Raw genomic sequence first — 23551 nt, 5'->3', positions numbered from 1 at the left:
TAGAGATTTTGTCACCACCAGGCCTGCCCTACAAGAGATCCTGAAGGAAGCACTAAACATGGAAAGGAACAACCAGTACCAGCCATTGCAAAAACATGGCAAAATGTAAAGACCATCAATGCTAGGAAGAAACTGCATCAACTAATGAGCAAAATAACCAGCTAACATCATAATGACAGGATCAAGTTCACACATAACAATCTTAACCTTAAATGTAAATGGACTAAATGCTCCAATTAAAAGACACAGACTGGCAAACTGGATAAAGAATCAAGACCCATCAGTTTGCTGTATTCAGGAGACCCATCTCACGTGCAGAGACACACACAGCCTCAAAATAAAGGGATGCAGGAAGACCTACCAAGCAAATGGAAAACAAAAAAAGGCAGGGATTGCAATCCTAGTCTCTGATAAAACAGACTTTCAACCAACAAAGATCTAAAGAAACAATGAAGGCCATTACATAATCGTAAAGGGATCAATTCAAAAAGAAGAGCTAACTATCCTAAATATATATGCACCCAATACAGGAGCACCCAGATTCATAAAGCAAGTCCTTAGAGACTTAAAAAGAGACTTAGACTCTCACACAATAATAAGGGGATACTTCAACACCCCACTGTCGGAACTAGACAGGTCAACAACACAGAAAGTTAACAGGGATAACCAGGAATTGAACTCAACTCTGCACCAAGCGGACCTAATAGACATCTACAGAACTCTCCACCCCATACCAACAGAATATGCATTTTTCTCAGCACTACATCGCACTTATTCCAAAATTGACCACATAGTTGGAAGTAAAGCACTCCTTAGCAAATGTAAAAGAACAGATATTATAACAAACTGTCTCTCAGACTGCAGTGCAATCAAACTAGAACTCAGGATTAAGAAACTCACTTTAAACCGCTCAACTACATGGAAACTGAACAACCTGCTCCTGAATGACTACTGGGTACATAACGAAATGAAGGCAGAAATAAAGATGTTCTTTGAAACCAATGAGAACAAAGATACAACACACCAGAACCTCTGGGACACATTTAAAGCAGTGTGTAGAGGGAAATTTATAGCACTGAATGCCCACAAGAGAAAGCAGGAAAGATCTAAAATTGACACCCTAACATCACAATTAAAAGAACTAGAGAAGCAAGAGCAAACACATTCAAAAGTTAGCAGAAGGCAAGAAATAACCAAGATCAGAGCAGAACTGAAGGAGATAGAGACACAAAAAAACACTTCAAAAAAATCAGTGAATCCAGGAGATGGTTTTTTGAAAAGCTCAACAAAATGATAGACCACTAGCAAGACTAATAAAGAAGAAAAGAGAGAAGAATCACATAGACACAATAAAATATGATAAAGGGATATTACCACTGATCCCACAGAAATACAAACTACCATGAGAAAATACTATAAACACCTCTACGCAAATAAACTAGAAAACCTCCAAGAAATGGATAATTTCCTGGACACTTACACTCTCCCAAGACTAAATCAGGAAGCAGTTGAATCCCTGAATAGACCAATAACAGGCTCTGAAATTGAGGCAATAATTAATAGCCTACCAACCAAAGAAAGTCCAGGACCAGACGGATTCACAGGCTAATTCTACCAGAGGTACAAGGAGGAGCTGGTACCATTCCTTCTGAAACTATTCCAATCAATAGAAAAAGAGGGAATCCTCCCTAACTCATTTTATGAGGTCAACATCATCCTGATACCAAAGCCCGGCAGAGACACAACAAAAAAAAGAGAATTTTAGACCAATATCCCTCATGAACATTGATGCAAAAATCCTCAATAAAATACTGGCAAACCGAATCCAGCAGCACAACAAAAAGCTTATCCACCATGATCAAGTGGGCTTCATCCCTGGGATGAAAGGCTGGTTCAAGATACACAAATCAATAAAAGTAATCCAGCATGTAAACAGAACCAAAGACGAAAACCACATGATTACCTCCATAGATGCAGAAAAGGCCTTTGACAAAAGTCAACAGCCCTTCATGCTAAACACTCTCAATAAATTAGGTATTGATGGAACGTATCTCAAAATAATAAGAGCTATTTATGACAAACTCACAGCCAATATCATACTGAAAGGGCAAAACCAGGAAGCATTTCCCTCAAAAACTGGCACAAGACAGGGATGCCCTCTCTCACCACTCCTATTCAACATAGTGTTGGAAGTTCTGCCTAGGGCAATCAGGCAAGAGAAAGAAATAAAGGGTATTCAGTTAGGAAAAGAAGAAGTCAAATTGTCCTTGTTTGCAGATGACATGATTGTATATTTTGAAAACCCCATCATCTCAGCCCAAAATTTTCCTAAGCTGATAAATAACTTTAGCAAAGTCTCAAGATACAAAATTAATGTGCAAAAATCACAAGCATTCTTATACACCAATAACAGACAAACAGAGGCAAATCATGAATGAACTTCCATTCACAATTGCTTCAAAGAGAATAAAATACCTAGGAATCCAACTTACAAGGGATGTCAAGGACCTCTTCAAGGAGAACTACAAACCAATGCTCAATGAAATAAAAGAGGATACAAACAAATGGAAGAACATACCATGCTCATGGACAGGAAGAATTAATATCGTGAAAATGGCCATAATGCCCAAGGTAATTTATAGATTCAATGCCATCCCCATCAAGCTACCAATGACTTTCTTCACAGAATTGGAAAAAACTACTTTAAAGTTCATATGGAACAAAAAAAGAGCTCACATTGCCAAGACAATCCCAAGCCAAAAGAATGAAGCTGGAGGCACCACACTACCTGACTTCAAACTACAAAGCTACAGTAACTAAAGCAGCATGATACTGGTACCAAAACAGAGATATAGACCAATGAAACAGAACAGAGCCCTCAGAAATAATACCACACATCTACAACCATCTGACTTTAGACAAACCTGACAAAAACAAGATATGGGGAATGGATTCCCTATTTAATAAATGGTGCTGGGAAAACTGGCTAGCCATAAGTAGAAAGTTGAAACTGGATCCCTTCCTTACACCTTATACACAAATTAATTCAAGATGAATTAGAGACTTAAATGTTAGACCTAAAACCATAAAAACCCTAGAAGAAAACCTAGGTAATACCATTCAGGACATAGGCATGGGCAAGGACTTCATGTCTAAAACACCAAAAGCAACGGCAACAAAAGCCAAAATTGACAAATGGGATCTAAAACTAAAGAGCTTCTGCAAAGCAAAAGAAACTACCATCAGAGTGAACAGGCAACCTACAGAATGGGAGAAAATTTTTGCAATCTAGTCATCTGACAAAGGACTAATATCCAGAACCTACAAAGAACTCAAACAAATTTACAAGAAAAAAACAAACAACCCCATCAAAAAGTGGGCAAAGGATATGAACAGACATTTCTCAAAAGAAGACATTTATGCAGCCAACAGACACATGAAAAAATGCTCATCATCACTGGCCATCAGAGAAATGCAAATCAAAACCACATTGACATACCATCTCACACCAGTTAGAATGGCGATCATTAAAAAGTCAGGAAACAACAGGTGTTGGAGAGGATGTGGAGAAATAGGAACACTTTTACACTGTTGGTGGGACTGTAAACTAGTTCAACCATTGTGGAAGACAGTGTGGCAACTCCTCAAGGATCTAGAACTAGAAATACCATTTGACCCAGCCATCCTATTACTGGGTATATACCCAAAGGATTATAAATCATGCTGCTATAAACACACATTCACACGTATGTTTATTGTGGCACTATTCACAATAGCAAAGACTTGGAACCAACCCAAATGTTCATCAGTGACAGACTGGATTAAGAAAATGTGGCACATATACACCATGGAATACTACGCAGCCATATAAAAGGATGAGTTCGTGTCCTTTGTAGGGACTGGTTGCAGCTGGAAACCATCATCCTCAGCAAACTATCGCAAGAACAGTAAACCAAACACCACATGTTCTCATTCAGAGGTGGGAATTGAATGGTGAGAACACTTGGACACCAGAAGGGAACTTCACACACTGGGGCCTGTTGTGGTGTGGGGGGAGGGGGGAGGGATAGCATTAGGAGATATACCTAAGGTAATTGATGAGTTAATGGGTGCAGCACACCAACATGGCACATGTATACATATGTAACAAACCTGCACGTTGTGCACATGTACCCTAGAACATAAAGTAGAATAAAAAAAAAGAAAAAAAGAAAAACAACTGTGGCATATACAAACAATGAAATATTATTCAGTCTTTACAAAGAAGGAAATACTGCCATATGTGACTATGTGAATTAACCTAGAGAACATTATACTAAGTAAAATAAGCTAGTCACAAAAGACAAATACTCAATGATTCCACTAACAGAAGGTATTTAAAATAATCGAACTCATAGAAGCAGAGAATAAAATAGTGGTTGTAGGGGCTGGGGCAAGGACGAAATGGGGAATATGTTAAATGTGTATAAAGTTTCCATTATGCTGGATGAGTAACTTCTAGAGATCTGCTATACAAGTTGGTGCTTATAGTCAGCAGTACTGTATTGTGCACTTTAAAAAATTGCTAAGAGGGTAGACCTCATAGTGAGTGTTCTTACTACAATAAAAGGAGAGTCCTGAGGAAACTTTTAGAGATGATGGATATATATCAATTACTTTAATTGTAGTGATGGATTTACGGTGTATGCCTATGTCCAAACTTACCAAATTGCTTGCATTAAATATGTGCAAGTGTGTGTGTATGTGTGTGTGTGTGTGTAAAATCTTACCATAAAGCCAGTAATCAAGAAGGTGTGTTATTTGTATAAACACAGACATACTGAACAATGGAACAGAATAACAACCCTTAATAAGTGAAATAATTCTGGTCCTTGAAAACACAATTCTAAAAGACAAAAATATAACCCAGAAATTTTTCTCCTGAGTATCTTCCAAATAGAAACAGAAATATTCATTCATGCAAAGACTTTTACATGAATGTTTATAGCAGAAATACTTGCAGTGGTTAAAAAGTGAAAGCAACCCAAATGTCCATCAATTGCTGAATGGACAAACCACATTACTCAAAATCTGTACTTGTCAGTCTAGATCAACCTCTGTTACTCAGTCTGGATCTCACGGACCTCAAACTTCATTTCTTCACCCTCTGGACATCTCTGCCTTGCCAATCCCTCATTCTCAATTTTGTCATCCACTGGGATGTAGGTTATCAGCATTTATGGGTATGAAACTTGGGGCTGATGGATCACAATTTTTAAAAAGCCAATATCTCCAGTTGATCTAATCTTTATCTCCCACTCTAAAAATTTTAACTCCTACAGATAGCCACCGTTTCTCTTGCATCTTCAAATTCTCCTACTCTAGCGGTTACTCCCATCAATATACAATTTATGCTCTACTGTCCTCCATTTTAAACAAATACCTTCCCTTGATGACACTTCTCTATCAGCTTGCTGTTCTATATACTTGCTGTCCTTCACAGCACAACTTTTCTGATAAGTTGTCTAATCGGTTGTCTTCCACCCCCTTCCAATCACTCTTATATTCCCTCTTGTCCTTTAAACAAGTTTTTTTTTTTAACGGTCTTTAATAATTTGTATGCTGTCAAATCAAATGACAATTTCTTTGTTCTTGTTTAACCTCTTAGCAGCACTAAACACTGCCCTTCCTTAAAACTTCACTCTTTCTTCTCCTGTATTCCATGAAAATACCCTCTTCTGGTTTTCTTTCTTCCCATGTGAACTCTTTTCCTTGACTTATTTGTTAGCTCATTTGCTGCTAAACTTCCTCTACATATTGATGTGCTCCAAGTTGTAGCCTTTAATTCTCTTCTCCTTTTCTACATTTTCTCTCTAGGAAATTTCCTTTTCACTTTATTACTGTACTTAATATCTACATCTTCCAACTCCTGTATCAATCAGGTTGATTTGTTGCAAACAACAGAAAAATACTCTACATTACTAAAATGGAATCTGATGTAAGGACATTGAGCTGTACAGGGAATCAACAGGAAGGCTGTAGAACCATGATTAAACAGCAAGCAGAATCCATGCTAGCCTGGGAAGTAGAAACAATTGTGAAAGTCATGCCTGAGAAAGTCTAGTTTGGGCATTCTTACTTGCAACACTGCTACTCTGGCTATCTGGTGCTGCTGACACTTGACTTGTAATGCTTATGTTGCTGAATGTCTTGTGCTCAAAACAAAAATAATTTGTTAATTTTTTTCTGGGTATTCAAAATCCTGAGTGGGAGCATTTGATGGTCACAATCTACACCAGCTTTCAAAGGCTGAGGTTGGGAGTGTAAGGTCTAGCTTGGTTTCTGTTGTGGGAGGTGGGGGCACTGCCTCTCATCATCATTTAAACAGTGGTTGAAACTCTCTGAAGGATGGAGCTTCAGATACTGAGAAGACTGAAAATAAAGAACGAATAGAAAAATCTGCGTATCTAGCTTTGATCACTCCTTTGGGGTCCAGACTCAGCATCTGGAAGTTAGCATGACTAAAATTAAACTTATGATCCTCGCCTAAACAAAACAAAATATGTTAACGCTCTTGCAGTCTTTCTTATACTAGTAAAGCTACCATCCATCTTCTCAGATCAAAAACCTAGGCATCATCCTTGGTTTTACTTCTTTTACCTTTATATCTTATGTTGAATGATTCAGCATATCCTGCCTACTCTGCCTTGTAATATATCCAGATTTCATCTCCACTTTTCTCCATTTCTACTGGTAGTCCCCTAGTTTAGGCTACCACTGACCATTTACTCAGACAACCTAAATTAGGAGGTAATTGACCTCCTAACTGGACTCCTTTGCTCTATTCTTTTTCCACTGTTTTTCACACTATAAAGTGATCATTTAAATCGAGTGACATGATAACTCAGTTGTCTGTGTCCCTCCGTTGGCTTCCCATTTTAGTTAGAATAAATTCTAGACTTCTTGGTATAAACAAGACCTTATATGATATGGCTGCTACCTAGTCTCTGACCGCATCTCATGATTTTTTCATCCCTCCAATTTATCCTACTATTACTCACTACTTTAATTATGCTCCAGTCACTCAGGCATTCCTTTGATTCCTAGAATTAAGCAAACCCTTTACCACCTGATTCTACCAATTGCTTTCCAAAGGTCCAAAATGCTATTTCTGGTCTGTTCACATGGCTGGTTTCTCATCATCTTTTGATAGTAGGTCAAGTGTAACATTCTCAGAGATGTCTTATCTAGCTTTACTTTTGCATTATCTTGTTTTTTTGCCTTTTGGTTTTGGTTCACTTGGTGTTGTCCCCTCTTAGGCCTGGTAACTGTTTATCAACAACCAAACACTATGTATGAAGAATTGTAAAGAAAATTTTAGGCTTATAAAAATGTTATCTTCCTCTGTTTCTGGAAGGCAATTAAGATAGGAACAGATTATCTTATCAGAGTTTGAGATGATGTAAAGCTAGTCTTAGTCTCTGTGAGAGATGATCACAACCTTGTATAGGTTCACTGCTGTACACCTAGTATCCAGCAGTTTCTCTCTAGTACAATATTGGCACTTTTGATAGAGAAATTCATTTTGTATGACTGTCCCACACATTGCAAGATTTTTATTATTTCTCCCAATCACTGTGACAAGCTTCACCCATTACCAGAAGCCCCCTAGGGAGACATTAACATCACTGATTGAGATATAATATCTTGAACAATATAAGAGGCACAGTAGGCATACAATGAATGGTTCTGGTTCAACAAAAAACTGACAGCCTCACAAATCAACATCCATGTTGCTTAGGGTTGCCAGTCTGGGACCCCGAGGAATTATGGCATTTGAAGAGAAATAATGTTATCGATTATTTTAAAACATCCTCTGTTTCAAGAGGCAAAGCTTGAATGTGCAATGGGGTGATAACTTCGGTTTTCTCAATCTAGCTTGAACTATATTATAGAAAAGCTACTAATAATAATAGACCCTGTTTATTGAGTTACTAAGAGCCATAAAAAGGCCTACTTTGTTAGAGTGCCAGCAACTTTTTTTCCGGATGCTTCAGGTGGAATCCGTTTCTTACTCTTGTGTCAGCTGAAATTTGAGCTTGAAAGAGACACTCTATTCTGAGGGAATCCACTTTTACAAGCCATTTTCATTATGCAGCCATCAAAATAGACATATCTATGTATTATTCTGAGAAACTCCACACACTGGGGCATAATTTATATGCAGATGCTTCAAATTAAGGTAGTAAATACTAAGCTGAATAATATAAAAAGCTGTATTGATAATATAAGGTATATCTTGGCAGAGATCAAGATGTTACCTCTTTTTTGGCTGGGCCAGAAAGAATGGGAGTTAGTTTTCTAGTCTTAGAGAATGTGGGACAGAATCAAGTGGGATCACAGTCTGATGAAGTAATTAGATTCCTGCAATATTGTTTTAGGTCAGGGCATAAGTAGTGGACATTCCATGATATGCAAAACCATAGTGTCACCATTTTGTGCATTGTAATATCCTCTATTTTCCTAAAATGGGTAACATGTCTGTTAAACCTTATAGTCTGCAGTTAGCAGTGTTTTAGGAATGAAGGAACAGGTAGGTCTGGGAAAGGAAAGAGCAGTAGCTGCAGAATTGGATGGAGACCCTGACAGTTCCCCACTAGAGAAGGCTGGAACTGCCAACTAAGCCGGAGGTGACAAGTAACAACCCCCATGGATTTCTGGAACACGTAAGCACTGCCCAGGGAATTTAATATATATTAAGGGAGAGTTCCTGTAGTCAGCCAGGTGACGGTCTCAGAAGGAACTTACTTGGTATTGTTGGAAGAGACAGCGGGGTGGAGTTGGGGAAGAGAGAGAGGGAGAGAGAGGCTTTTCTCCACCTCTGCCTCTCCGTTTTTCAGCCCACAGAGAAGATCAAACAGAACTTGAAATGGGTATGTGTTTACATATGAGAGCTGAAAAACGACAGTAAAATATTACCTTGGTCAGTCTCAGCTGGAAACATGTGTGTCAGGTGACTCAATGTTTTGCTGCTCTGTGCATGTCTACAAATGACCACAAACGTGCTGTCAGTATTGATTTGGGGGTTACAAATAAATTTTAGCAAGTATACAAATTCCAGTATACACCAGAATTCAGCAAGGAGGTGATGAAGACCTTCTGAGGCACAGAAACTCGAGATAGCAACATAGAGAGTGAAGTGAAGCCCCTGGCCTAAATAGGCTTTGGAGTCAAGAGGCCCTCCCCATTGTGGGAAAAAGGTAAGCAGAAAATCCCTAGCAATGCGCATTCTCACCTTGGATGCCTGCAATCCTAGCTACAGGAGAGCCTGACAGCCCTCACTGGTCCTGAGTCCAGTATAGGGAGCTGCCTAGAGTTCATGTGACTGCATTCTTTTAGAGAGGGAATTCACACTACATTTTCCCGTGACCCCAGGACTCACTGGGGCTCAGGCTGCTGCATCATGGTGCCATTTTGAGAGCAGAGTCACCGGAGTATGTATTGCCCTTGATGTTCAATAGCCCCTGCATCTCCACATCCTTGGAGCCCTGTCAATATCTCACCACAACCACCTACAGTGCTGCACAGTGGAGTGTTGAAGTCCTCAACTATTATTTATTGGGGTCTAGTTATCCCTTTAGCTTTAATAACATTTGCTTTATATATCTGGGTGCTCAGGCGTTGGGTGCACACATATATTTACAATTGTTACATTCTTTTGTTGAATTTTTGTTATTGTATAATGTCCTTCTTCATCTCTTTTTATAGCTTTTGATTTGAAGTCTGTTTTGTCTGACATAAGCATAGTTACTCCTGCTCACTTTTGGTTTCCATTTGCATGGAATATCTTTTTCCATCCCTTCACTTTTAGTATACATGTGTGTTTTCACAGATGAGGTGAGTTTCTTGTAGGCAGTATATAATTGGGTCTTTAAAAAAACCGTTCAGCCAATCTATATCTTTTAAACAGGAAATGTAATCAATTTACATTCAAAGTTGTTATTGATTAGGTGAGGACTTACTCCTTTCATTTTATTGATTTTCCAGTTGCTTTGTATGTACTTTGTTCCTTACTTCTTCTCTTAACTGTTTATTTTTGCAGTCGGGTGGTTTTCTGTAGTGATAAGGTTTGACTTTTTTCTTTTTCTCCTTTGTGTGTTGGCTCCACCAGTGAGTTTTATAGTTTCACATGTTTTCATCCTCATCTTTTCACTTTCAGATGTAAAACTCCTTTGAGCATTTCCTGTAAGTCTGGTTTAGTGGCAATGAATTCCCTTATTTTTTGCTTATTTGTGAAATGTTTTATTTCTGAAGGATATATTTGCTGGGAAAGATTTTATGGGTAAGACTTCAAAAGCACAGGCAAAAAAGCAAAAATAGACAACTTGGTTATATCAAACTAAAAAGCTTCTTTACAGTAAAGAAAACAATGAACAGAGTGAAGAGTGGGCAAATGTATTTGCAAACTATTCATCTGACAAGAGATTAATATCCAGACTATACAAGGAACTCAAAAACCTCAACAGGAAAAAACAGATAATCTAATAAAAATGGGCAAATGATATAAACAGAAATTTCTTTTAAAAAAGACATGCAAATGGCCAATAAGTGCAAGAAAAAATTCTCAACGTCACTAATCATCAGGGAAATGCAAATCAAAACCATAATGAGATATTACCCCACCCCAGTTAAAATGGCTAATATCAAAAGGAAAAAAAATAACAAATGCTGGTGAGGATGTGAGGAAAAAGGAACTCTTATACTGTTGATGGGAATGTAAATTACTGTAACTATTGTAGAAAACAGTATGGCAATTCCTCAAAAAGTTAAAAATATAACTACCATATGATCCAGCAATTCTACTACTGGACATTTATCCAGAGGAAAGGAAAGAGATATCTGAATCCCCATGTTTATTGCAGTACTATTCACAATAGTCAAGATATGGAATCAATCTAAGTGTCTGTCAACACGTGAATGGATTACGAGAACGTGGTATATATACACAATGGAATACTATTCAGTCGTAAAAAAGTAAATTCTATCATTCATTGCAATATGGTTAAGCCTAGAGGACATTATGTTAAGTGAAATATCAGGCATAGCTGGGCACAGTGGCTCACACCTGTAATCTCAGCACTTTGGAAGGCCAAGGTGGGTGGATTGCTTGAGCCCAGGAGTTCAAGACTAGCCTGGGCAACATAATGAGACTCCGTCTCTACAAAAAATTAAGAAATTAGCTGGGTGTTGTGGTGCATGTCTGTAGTCCCAGCTACTTAGAGGGCTGAGGTGGAAGGATTGCTTGAGCCTGGGAGGTAAAGGCTGCAGTGAGCCATGATCATGCCACTGCACTACAGCCTAGGCAACAAAGCAAGAACCTGTCTCAGGAAATAAATAAATAAATAAAAGATAAAGAAAACAAAATATCAAGCACAGAAAGATAAATATTGAATGTTTTTACTCATGTGGGACCTAAAAAAGTTGAGCTCATAAAAGTATTAGAAGAGTAGAATTGCGGTTCTTAGAGGTTAGGAAGGGTAGGCAGGAGGAAAGGATAGGGAGAGGTTGATCGATGGATACAAAATTTCAGCTAGATAGGAGGAATACATTCTAGTATTCTATAGCACTATAGAGTGACTGTAGTTAAGAATAATTTTTTAAGTTAAAAAATTAGTACATCTGGGGAATATTTTGCTTCACATAGACTAGATTATTTAATTAAAATTTATTTGTTTATTGATTCTATTACACCTAAAATTATGTATGTATGAAAAGGGATGCTAGAATTTTAGTAAAAACACAAGGACTTATAGTAAAAGCTAATCTTTTATATAACTTTTGGGACCATCTTGAACTCTATTGAAGTGTTATGTCCTTCAATCATTCTAAATTTCATAAAGATTGTCAGTTTTTCTGCCAGGTGTGGTGGCTCATCCTGTAATCCCAGCACTTTGGGAGGCTGAAGTGGGAGCATTGCTTGAACCCAGGGTTTTAGACCAGCCTGGGCAATATGACAAGACCTCATCTCTACAAAAAATTAAAGAAAAAATTAGCTGGGTATGGTGGCATGTGCCTGTGGTCCAAGCTACTTGGGAGGCTAAGGTGAGAGGGTGGCTTGAACACCAGAGGTTGAGACTGCAGTGGGCAATGTTTGTGCCACTGCACTTCAGCCTGGGTAACAGAGTGAGACCCCATCTCAAAAAAAATAATGTCGGTTTTTCTAGGTCTGTTATATTTATGTAATACGCATTGCATTTTTCTTTTATTTTTTAATTATACAAATAATACAAGCTAATAGATTTTTAAAAGATCTCTCAGTCTATATGACACACAGGTATAATCTTTCGCCATCATACTCTCCTCTTCAAAGGAGCTACTTTGCCATTTTACTATGTAAGTTCTTCCATAAAGTTCATGCATTTTTGAGCAAGAATCTACTATATTATTTATAAGCAATAAAAAATTCATCCATTACATTTTGAAGCCTCAGCATAATTTTCAATTGCTCAGAAACTCAAAAACTCAAAAACATTTTGATGTTACTTTATTTTATTTACATCTCATTTACTTATCTCTTAGATATAACCTTTTAAAAATGTAGTCAATTCCCAAACTTTTATGTCATTCCTCAAAAGCATCAACCCTCTCAAGACAATGAATATTACATACCGTACTGAACAGCCTTTCAATTTCAGCAAGTAGAACACAAAATGGTGGGCCTACATGTTTAGTTGGATCATAAGAAAGAACATACATGAGGTTCTGAAACCCTTTACCCAGGTTGGACGACATTATAACTGCGTAGCATTTGTGATCACCTGGATTAATAGCAACTAATGCTCTTCTATCCTAAATCCTGTCAAATTTGCCAATATTTGCTCTAGGAGGATAAAAAATACAGCAACAGTACAATGAAATGTTGCCCCAAAGAACTCTTAAACACTTTGGCTCCAGGAATTTTGGTGATTGGCTCTTCTGAGTAAGAAAGATTCTGCTCTTTAAAAAAACCTCAAAAAAAAAAAATCTCATATCCCAAGTTCAATGATTTCCACACCAAGTACACTGTGTCCCCAGTCTGCAAAATATTTCATCTCAACTGCTTTTCCACACAGAGGAAAAAATACCCTCACTCCACTCTTGCCTTTAAGAAAAGTATCCAAATGCTGCTTTAATAGTTGATGTCCTTGTTTTTGATGTAAACCAATATTTCAGTTCACCCACTTGTCTTGCCATTCTTACAGAGTTAGTACTTGTTTTTTTTGCACCTCAGTATCTGGGTACTATTCAATATCAAGTGAAGTTCTTGTACCATCCATAGTTTTGTAGACACTTGTCTCACAATCATATATCTTCAATGCCTTTATGGGTTTATTATAAAGGATGCTGCAAAGGATAAAGATGAAGAGATATGTAGAGTGAGGTAGGCATGCCATGCTCCAGGAACCTCCAAATGTTCCGCTACCAGGAATCTCTCTGATATGTTTAGGCTATGTATCCATCCAAATCTCATCTCGAATTGTAGTTCCCATAATCCTCATGTGTGGTGAGAGAGACTCAGTGGGAGGTAATTGAATCATGGGGGCGGTTAACCCCATCCTGTTCTTGTGATAGTGAATGAGTTTTCACAAGATCTGATGGTTTTATAAGGGACTTTTCACCCTTTGCTCAGCACTTCTCTCTCCTGCCACCCTGTGAAGAAGGATGTGTTTCCACCATGATTGTAAGTTTCCTGAGGCCTCCCCAGCCATGCAGAACTGTAAGTCAATTAAACCTCTTTTCTTTATAAATTACCCAGTCTGGGGTATTTCTTCATAGCAGTGTGAGAACAAACTAACACACTTTCCAACAATAATTTATTGTATATTTTTAAATAGAAACAAAGATTTTAGATGTTCCCAACACAAAGAAATTGTAAATGTTTGAGGTGATATACATTCTAATTACCCCAATTTGGTCATTACACATTGTATACATTTATTGAAATAACACTTCATGCTCCATAAATATGTATGATTATTACGTGTCAATTAAAAACAAAATTTCAAAAAAATTGTTTGACTATGTATGCAGGGGATTATTTCTGGACTGTCTATTCTATTCCATTGGTCTGTGTGTCTGCCTTCATGCCAGTACCAACATTATTGATTACTGTAGCTTTGTAGTAACTTTTGAAATTGAGAATTTTGATTCCTCCAACTTTGTTCTTGCTTTTCAAGATTATATTGGTGATTTAGAATCCCTTGAAATTTTATGTACATTTTATGGTTCTACTACTCCATTTCTACACAAAAGGCCACTGGAATTTGATAAGGATTAAACTAAATCTGTACATCACTTTAGATAGCATTGATATTTTGTGAATAATGTCTTTCAATACATGAAAACATATTTTTTTCAATTTTTAAAGGCTTTCTTTAATGTCTTTCAGCAATGTTCTATAGTTTTCAGTGTACAAGTCTTTCACAACCTTGGGTAAATTTATTCCCAGGTATTCTTTGTATGTCACTGCAAATGTCATAGGTTTCTTTACTTTTTGTTTTGTTCATTGCTGGTATATAGAAACAACTGAATTTTAGACTAGTATATAATTTTGCTGAATTCATTTATTAGCTCTAGTAGCTTTTTTTGTGGATTATATGTGATTGTCTACATATAGGATTATGGCACCTGCAAATAGAGATAGTTTTACTTCTTCCTCTCTACTTTGAATGCGTTTTATTTCATTTTTTGCCTAATTGCCCCAGTTAGAACTTTCAGTACAATGTTGAATATCAGTGATAAAAGCTTGTCTTGTTCCTGATCTGGGGGAAAGGTTTTAGTGTTTTGAAACTGAGCATGGTGATAGCTATAGTTTTTTAAATAAATGCCTTTTAACATGTTGAAGAAGCTACCTTTTACACTTACAATTTTTTTTTTTCTGATTTTGTCATGAAAGGATGTTGGATCTTGTCACATGTCTTTTAAACATCAATTTGGATGGTTGTAATTTTTCCTTTCTTCATTCTATTAACGTGGTGTATCACACTGATTAATAGTAATATGTTAAAACACCCTTACATTCTTTGAATAAATTTACTTGTTCACGGTTTATAATCCTTTCAATATGCTGTTGGATTCAGTTTGTATGTATTAAGTATTTTTGCACTTGTATTCATAGGGGATATTGGTGTGTAGTTTTCTTGTTGAAGACTTTATCTGGTTTTTGTATCAGAATAATGCTGACCTCATAAAATGAATTAGGAAGTGTCCTTTTACTACTTTTTTGGAAGAGCTTGAGTAGAAGTCTCATTTATTCTTATTTAAATATTTGGCAAAATTCACAGTGAAGCCATCTGTTCCTGGTCTCCTCTTTGTGGAGAGATCTTTAAAATTACTGATTCTATCTCTTTACTTGATATAAACTTTCAGATTTTCTATTTATTTTTAAGACAGTTGTGGTAATTTGTGTTTTGTAGGAAGTTGGTCATTATATATAGTTTATCTCATTCCTTGGAATACAGTTCTTAATATAATTCTATTTCTTATTTCAGTAAGATCAGTAGTAATAGCCCTGCTTTCACTTATAATTTAGTTGTTTACATGTTCTCTCTTTTTAAATTTAGGTTAGCTAAAGTTTTGTCAGTTTAGTTGGTATTTGCAAGGAAATAAATTGAGTTTTGTTGCTTCTCCCTACTGGTTTCCTATTTCACAGATTGCCACTCTAATCTATTATTTCCTTCCTTCTACTAGATTTGGTTTTTGTTTGCTCTTGTTTCTCCAGTTTCTAAAGGTTTAAAGTTAGTTCACTGATTAGAGATTTGTGGGTTTTAAAAAAAAATATTTAATTGACAAAGATTGTAAATATTCTAGGTGTACAATGGGATGATCTGGTTTATATGTTATATAATGATTACCACCATCAAATAAATTAAGACCTATCACCACTTATGCTGTACTTTAGGTCTACAGACTTGTTCATCTTATAACTTAAAGTTTGTGTCCTTTGACCAATATCTTTCCGTTTCCTCCACACCCCTCTCCTAGCCTCTGGGAACCACCGTTCTACTCTCCAATGCTGTGAGTTTGACTTTTTTAGATTCTCTGCGTAAGAGAGATCATATAGTATTTGTCTTTTTTTTTCCACTTAGCATAATATCCTCCAGACTCATCTATGTTATTGAAAATAGTATATTTTTTATGGCTGAGTAATATTTCATTGTATATATATCACATTTTCCTTTTTTTAACTTTTATTTTAAGTTCCAGGGTACATGTGAAGGTTTGTTACATAGGTAAACTCGTGTCATGGGGGCTTATTTTACAGATTATTTCACCACCCAGGTATTAAGCCCAGTACCCAATAACTATCTTTTCTGCTTCTCTCCCTCCACCCACCCTCCACCCTCAAGTACACCTCAGTGTCTGTTGTTTTCTTCTTGGTGTTCATCAGTTCTCATCATTTATTTAGCTCCCACTTATAAGTAAGAACATGTGGTATTTGGTTTTCTGTTCCTGGGTTAGTTCTCTAAGGATGATCGCCTCCAGCTCCGTCCATGCTCCCACAAAAGGCATTATCTTGGTCTTTTTAATGGCTGCATAGTATTCCATGGCATATGCAAATGACATATTCTTTATCCACTCTGCCACTGATGGGCATTTATATTGATTCCATGTCTTTGCTATTGGGAATAGCACTGCAATGAACATTTGCATGCATATACTTTTATGGTAGAATGATTTGTATTTTTTTGGGTATATACCAAGTAATGGGATTGCGGGGTTGAATGGTAATTCTGCTTTTAACTCTTCAAGGAATTACCATACTGCTTTTCACAGTGGTTGAACTAATTTACACTACCACTAACAGTGTATAAGTGTTCCCTTTTCTCTGCACCCTCAACAGCATCTGTTTTTTTGTTTGTTTGTTTGTTTGTTTTTTAATTTTTAATAATGGTCATTCTGACTGGTGTGAGATGGTATCTCGTTTTGGTTTTGGCTTGCATTTCTCTAATGATCACAATATTGAGCTTTTTCTCAAATGCTTTTTGGCCGCATGTATGCCTTCTCTTCATAAGTGTCTGTTCATGTTCTTTGCCCACTTTAAATGGGGTATTTGTTTTTCTCTTGTAAATTTGTTTAAGTTCCTTATAGATGCTGGATATTAGACCCTTGTCAGGTGCATAGTTTGCAAAATTTTTCCCCATTCTGTAGGTTGTCGGTTTACTCTTTTGACAGTTTGTTTTGCTGTGCAGAAGCTCTTCAGTTTAAGTAGATCCCATTTGTCAATTTTTGCTTTTACTGCAATTGCTTTTGGTATCTTCATCACGAAATCTTTGCCCTTTCCTGTGTCCAGGATGGTATTGCCTAGGTTGCCCTCCAGAGTTTTTACAGTTTTGCATTTTATATTTAAGTATTTAATGCATCTTCAGATTATTTTTATCTGTGATTTAAGGAAGGGATCCAGCTTCAATCTTGTGTATATGGTTAGCCATATATCCCAGCAGCATTTATTGAATAGGGAGTCTTTACCCCATTGCTTGTTTTTGTCAGCTTTATTGAAGATCAAATGATTGTAGGTGTATGGCCTTAATTCTGGGCTATCTATTCTGTTCCATTGGTCTATATGCCTGTTTTTGTAACAGTACCGTGCTGTTTTATATTGTAGCCCTGCAGTATAGCTTGCAGTTGAGTTACATGATACCTCCAGCTTTGTTCTTTTTGCCTAGAATTGCCTTGGCTATTTGGACTCCCTTTTGGTTCCCTGTGAGTTTTAAAACAATTTTTTTTCTAGTTCTGTGAAGAATGTCGTTGGTAGTTTGGTAGGAATAGCATTGAATCTTTAAATTACTTTGGGCAGTATGGCCATTTTTTTTTTAATATTCTGACAGTCAATTCTTTATTTATTTTTTATTTTTTTATTATTATTATACTTTAAGTTCTAGGGTACATGTGCACAACGTGCAAGTTTGTTACATATGTATATATGTGCCATGTTGGTCTGCTGCATCCATTAACTCGTCATTTACATTAGGTATATCTCCTAATGCTATCCCTCCCCCCTACCCCCTCCCCACAATAAGACCCGGTGTATGATGTTACCCTTCCTGTGTCCAAGTGATCTTGTTCAATTCCCACCTATGAGTGAGAACATGCAGCATTTGGTTTTCTGTTCCTGTGATAGTTTGCTGAGAATTATGGTTTCCAGCTGCATCCATGTCCCTACAAAGGACAGGAACTCATCGTTTTTTATGACTGCATAGTATTCCATGATGTATATGTGCCACATTTTCTTATCCAGTCTGTCACTGATGGACATTTGGGTTGATTCCAAGTCTTTGCTATTGTGAATACAGCCACAATAACCATACGTGTGCATGTGTCTTTATAGCAGCATGATTTATAATCCTTTGGGTATATCCCCAGTAATGGGATGGCTGGGTCATGTGGTATTTCTAGTTCTAGATCCTTGAGGAATCGCCACATGTTTTCCACAATGGTTGAATCAGTTTACAGTCCCACCAACAGTGTAAAAATGTTCCTATTTCTCCACATCCTCTCCAGCACCTGTTGTTTCCTGACTTTTTAATGATCGCCATTCTAACTGGTGTGAGATGGTATCTCATTGTGGTTTTGATTTGCATTTCTCTGATGGCCAGTGATGATGAGCATTTTTTCATGTCTCTGTTGGCTGTATGAATGTCTTCTTGTGAGAACTGTCTGTTCATATCCTTTGTCCAATTTTTGATGGGGTTATTTGTTTTTTTTTGTAAATTTGATTGAGTTCTTTATAAGCTCTGGATATTAGCCCTTTGTCAGATGAGTAGATTGCAAAAAATTTATCCCATTCTGTAGATTGCCTTTTCACTCTGATGGTAGTTTCTTTTGCTGTGCAGAAGTTCTTTAGTTTGATTAGATCCCATTTGTCAATTTTGGCTTTTGTTGCCATTACTTTTGGTGTTTTAGACATGAAGTCCTTGCCCATGCCTATGTCCTGAATGGTATTACCTAGGTTTCTTCAACGGTTTTTATGGTTTTAGGTCTACCATTTAAGTCTCTAATCCATCTTGAATTAATTTTTTGTATAAAGAGTAAGGAAAGGATCCAGTTTCGGCTTTCTACTTATGGCTAGCCAATTTTCCCAGCACCATTTATTAAATAGGGAATCCTTTCCCCATTTCTTGTTTTTGTCAGGTTTATCATTTTTTATTGTGTCTATTTGATTTTTCTCTCTTTTCTTCTTTAATAGTCTTGCTAGCAGTCTATCAATTTTGTTGATCTTTTCAAAAACCCAGCTCCTGGATTCATTGATTTTTTGGAGGGTTTTTTGTGTCTCTATCTCCTTCAGTTCTGCTCTGATCTCAGTTATTTCTTGCCTTCTGCTAGCTTTTGAATGTGTCTGCTCTTGCTTCTCTAGTTCTTTTAATTGTGATGCTAGGGTTTCAATTTTAGATCTTTCCTGCTTTCTCTTGTGGGCATTTAGTGCTATAAATTTCCTTCTACACACTGCTTTAAATGTGCCCCAGAGATTCTGGTATGTTGTATCTTTGTTCTCATTGGTTTCAAAGAACATCTTTATTTCTGCCTTCATTTCGTTATGTACCCAGTAGTCATTCAGAAGCAGGTTGTTCAGTTTTCAAGTAGTTAAGCAGTTTTGATTGAGTTTCTTAGTCCTGAGTCCTAGTTTGATTGCACTGTGGTCTGAGAGACAGTTTGTTTTAATTTTTGTTTTTTTACATTTGCTGAGGAGTGCTTTACTTCCAGCTATGTGGTCAATTTTGGAATAAGTGCAATGTGGTGCTGAGAAGAATGTATATTCTGTTGATTTGGGGTGGAGAGTTCTGTAGATGGTTATTAGGTTCGCTTGGTGCAGAGTTGAGTTCAATTCCTGGATATCCTTGTTAACTTTCTGTCTCGTTGATCTGTCTAATGTTGACAGTGGGGTATTAAAGTCTCCCGTTATTATTGCATGGAAGTCTAAGTCTCTTTGTAAGTCTCTAAGGACTTGCTTTATGAATCTGGGTGATCCTGTATTGGGTGCATATATATTTAGGATAGTTAGCTCTTCCTGATGAATTGATCCCTTTACCATTATGTAATGGCCTTCTTTGTCTCTTTTGATCTTTGATGGTTTAAAGTCTGTTTTATCAGAGACTAGGATTGCAACTCCTGCTTTGTTTCTGTTTTCCATTTGCTTGGTAGATCTTCCTCCATCCCTTTATTTTGAGCCTATGTATGTCTCTGCATGTGAGATGGGTCTCCTGAATACAGCAAACTGATGGGTCTTGACTCTTTATCCATTTCGCCAGTCTGTGTCTTTTAATTGGACAATTTAGTCCATTTTCATTTAAGGTTCATATTGTTGTGTGTGAACTTGATCCTGTCATTATGATATTAGCTGGTTATTTTGCTCACTAGTTGATGCAGTTTCTTCCTAGCATCGATGGGCTTTACATTTTGACACGTTTTTGCAATGGCTGGTACCTGTTGTTTCCTTTCCATGTTTAGTGTTTCCTTCAGTATCTCTTGAAGGATAGGCCTGGTGGTGACAAAATCTCTAAGCATTTGCTTGTCTGTAAAGGATTTTATTTCTCCTTCACTTATGAAACTAATTTTGGATTGAAAATTCTTTTCTTTAAGAATATTGAATATTGGCCCCCCTCTCTTCTGGCTTGTAGAGTTTCTGCCTAGAGATCTGCTGTTAGTCTGATGGGCTTCCCTTTGTGGGTCACTCAACCTCTTCCTCTGGCTGCCCTTAACATTTTTTCCTTCATTTCAACTTTGGTGAATCTGAAAATGATGTGTCTTGGAGTTGCTCTTCTCGAGGAGTATCTTTGTGGTGTTCTCTGTATTTCCTGAATTTGAATGTTGGCCTGCCTTACTAGGTTGGGGAAGTTCTCCTGGATGATATCCTGAAGAGTGTTTTCCAACTTGATTCCATTTTCCCCATCACTTTCAGGCACACCAATCAGACGTAGATTTGGTCTTTTGACATAATCCCATATTTCTTGGAGGCTTTGTTCATTACTTTTTACTCTTTTTTCTCTACACTTCTCTTGACACTTCATTTCATTCATTTGATCTTCAATCACTGATACTCTTTCTTCCAGTTGATCGAGTTGGTTACTGAAGCTTGTGCCTTTGTCACGTAGTTCTTGTGTCATGGTTTTCATCTCTATCAGTTCTTTTATGGTCTTCTCTGCATTGATTATTCTAGTTATCCTTTCATCCATTCTTTCTTCAAAGTGTTTAGTTTCTTTGTGCTGGTTAAGTAGTTCCTCCTTTAGCTCTGAGAAGTTTGATCGACTGAAGCCTTCCTCTCTCAACTTGTCAAAGTCATTCTCCATCCAGCTTTGTTCCATTGCTGGCGATGAGCTGCGTTCCTTTGGAGGGGCATATGCACTCTGATTTTTTGAATTTCCAGCTTTTCTGCCCTGCTTTTTCCCTATCTTTGTGGTTTCATCTGCCTTCGGTCTTTGATGATGGTGACGTACTGATGGGGTTTTGGTGTGGGTGTCCTTTTTGTTTGTTTTCCTTCTAACAGTCAGGACCCTCAGCTGTAGGTCTGTTGGAGGTTGCTTGAGGTCCACTCCAGACCCTGTTTTCCTGGGTATCAGCAGCAGAGGCTGCAGAAGATAGAATATTGCTGAACAGTGAATGTTGCTGTCTGACTCTTGCTCTGGAAGCTTCGTCTCAGAGGTGTACCCAGCCGTGTGAGGTCTGAGGCATCAGTCTGCACCTAGTGGGGCATGTCTCCCAGTTAGGCTACTTGTATACAAGTGGGTCCCTGACCCACTTGAGCAGGCAGTCTGTCTGTTCTCAGATCTCAACCTGCATGCGGGGAGAACCACTACTCTCTTCAAAGCTGTCAGACAGGGACATTTACATCTGCAGAGGTTTCTGCTGCTTTTTGTTTAGCTGTGCCCTGTCCCCAGAGGTGGAGTCTACGGAGGCAGGCAGGCCTTCCTGAGCTGTGGTTGGCTCCACCCTATTTGAGCTTCCCGGGGGCTTTGTTTACCCACTTAAGCCTCAGCAATGGCGGGTGTCCCTTCCCCAGCCTTGCTGCTGCCTTGCAGTTAGATCTCTGACTGCTGTGCTAGCAATGAGGGAGGCTCTGTGGGCGCAGGACCCTCTGTGCCAGGTGTGGGATATAATCTGCTAGTGTGCTGTTTGCTAAGACACTTAGTAAAGCACAGTATTAAGGTAGGAGTTACCCAATTTTCCAGGTGTTGTGTGTCTCAGTTTCCCTTGGCTAGGAAAAGGAGTTCCCTTCCCCCTTGAGCTTCCCAGGTCAGGTGACGCCTCGCTCTGCTTCAGCTCTCGCTGGTCGGGCTGCACTCGCTGACCAGCACTGACTGTCTGACATGCCCTAGTGAGATGAACCCGGTACCTCAGTTGAAAATGCAGAAATCACCCATCTTCTGTGTTGCTCACACTGGGAGCTGGAGGCTGTAGTTGTTCTTGTTTGGCCATCTTAGTATGGCCATTTTAATGATACTGATTCTTCCTGTCTATGAGCACGGGATGTTTTTCCATTTGTTTCTGTCTTCTCTAATTTGTTTGAGCAGGGTTTTATAATTCTCATTGTAGAGTTCTTTCACCTCCATGGTTAGCTGTATTCCCAGGTATTTTATTCTTTTTGTGGCAACTGTGAATGGGATTGCCTTTATGATTTGGCTGTTAGCTTTGCTTTTGCTGGTGTATAGGAATGGTAGTAATTTTTGTACAGTGATTTTGTATCCTGCAACTTTGCTGAAGTTGTTTATCAGCTGAAGGAGCTTTTGGGCCGAGATTATGAGATTTTCTAGATATAGAATCATGTCGTCTGCATAGATAGCTTGACTTCTTGTCTTTCTATTTGGGTGCCCTTTATTTCTTTCTCTTGCCTGATTGCCCTGGCTAGGACTTCTAATACTACCTTGAATAGGAGTGGTAAGAGATGGCATCCTTGTCTTGTATCGGTTTTCAACAGGAATGCTCCCAGCTTTTGCCCATTCAATATAATGTTCACTGTGGGTTTCCAATAGATGGCTCTTATTATTTTGAGGTATGTTCCTTTAATATCTAATTTATTGAGAGTTTTTATCATGAAGTGGTGTTGAATTTTATCAAAAACCTTTTTTGCATCTATTGAGATAATCATGTATATCATGTTTTCTTTATCCATTTATCCGTTTGTCCATTGATGGACATTGAGGTTGCTTTAATATTGTGACTATTGTGAATAATACAGCAATGAACATGGAGGTGCAGATACCTCTTTGAAACAGTGATTTCATTTCCTTTGGATATATGCCCAAAAGAAATGCTTAGCTAGACTAACCAAGAAGAAAGAAAGATCTCAATCAAATTAATAATATTATAAGTGAAAGAACAGACTTTACAATTGATACCAGAGAAATACAAAGGATCATAAGAGACTGCTATAAACAATTATACACCAACATATTGAATAGCTCAGAAGAAATGAATAAATTCCTAGATACTTACAACCTACCAAAACTGAATCATGAAAAATTAGAACATCTGAGCAGAGCAATAATAATAAAGTGATTGATTCACTAACCAAACTCTCCAAACAAATAAAAGCATAGGA

The 23551-nt window shown here is 37.6% G+C and overlaps 1 pseudogene; it reads right to left on the bottom strand.

Moving 5' to 3' along the window:
• Positions 1-12543: 12543 nt before the first annotated feature.
• Positions 12544-13295, bottom strand: LOC105466791 (thiopurine S-methyltransferase-like; annotated as a pseudogene).
• Positions 13296-23551: the final 10256 nt, after the last annotated feature.

This window comes from Macaca nemestrina, chromosome X (assembly GCF_043159975.1).
Source record: "Macaca nemestrina isolate mMacNem1 chromosome X, mMacNem.hap1, whole genome shotgun sequence".
Taxonomy (NCBI): Eukaryota; Metazoa; Chordata; class Mammalia; order Primates; family Cercopithecidae; genus Macaca; species Macaca nemestrina.
The sequence above is the reverse complement of the archived record's forward strand: the minus strand, read 5'-3'. Positions and strand labels throughout refer to the sequence as shown.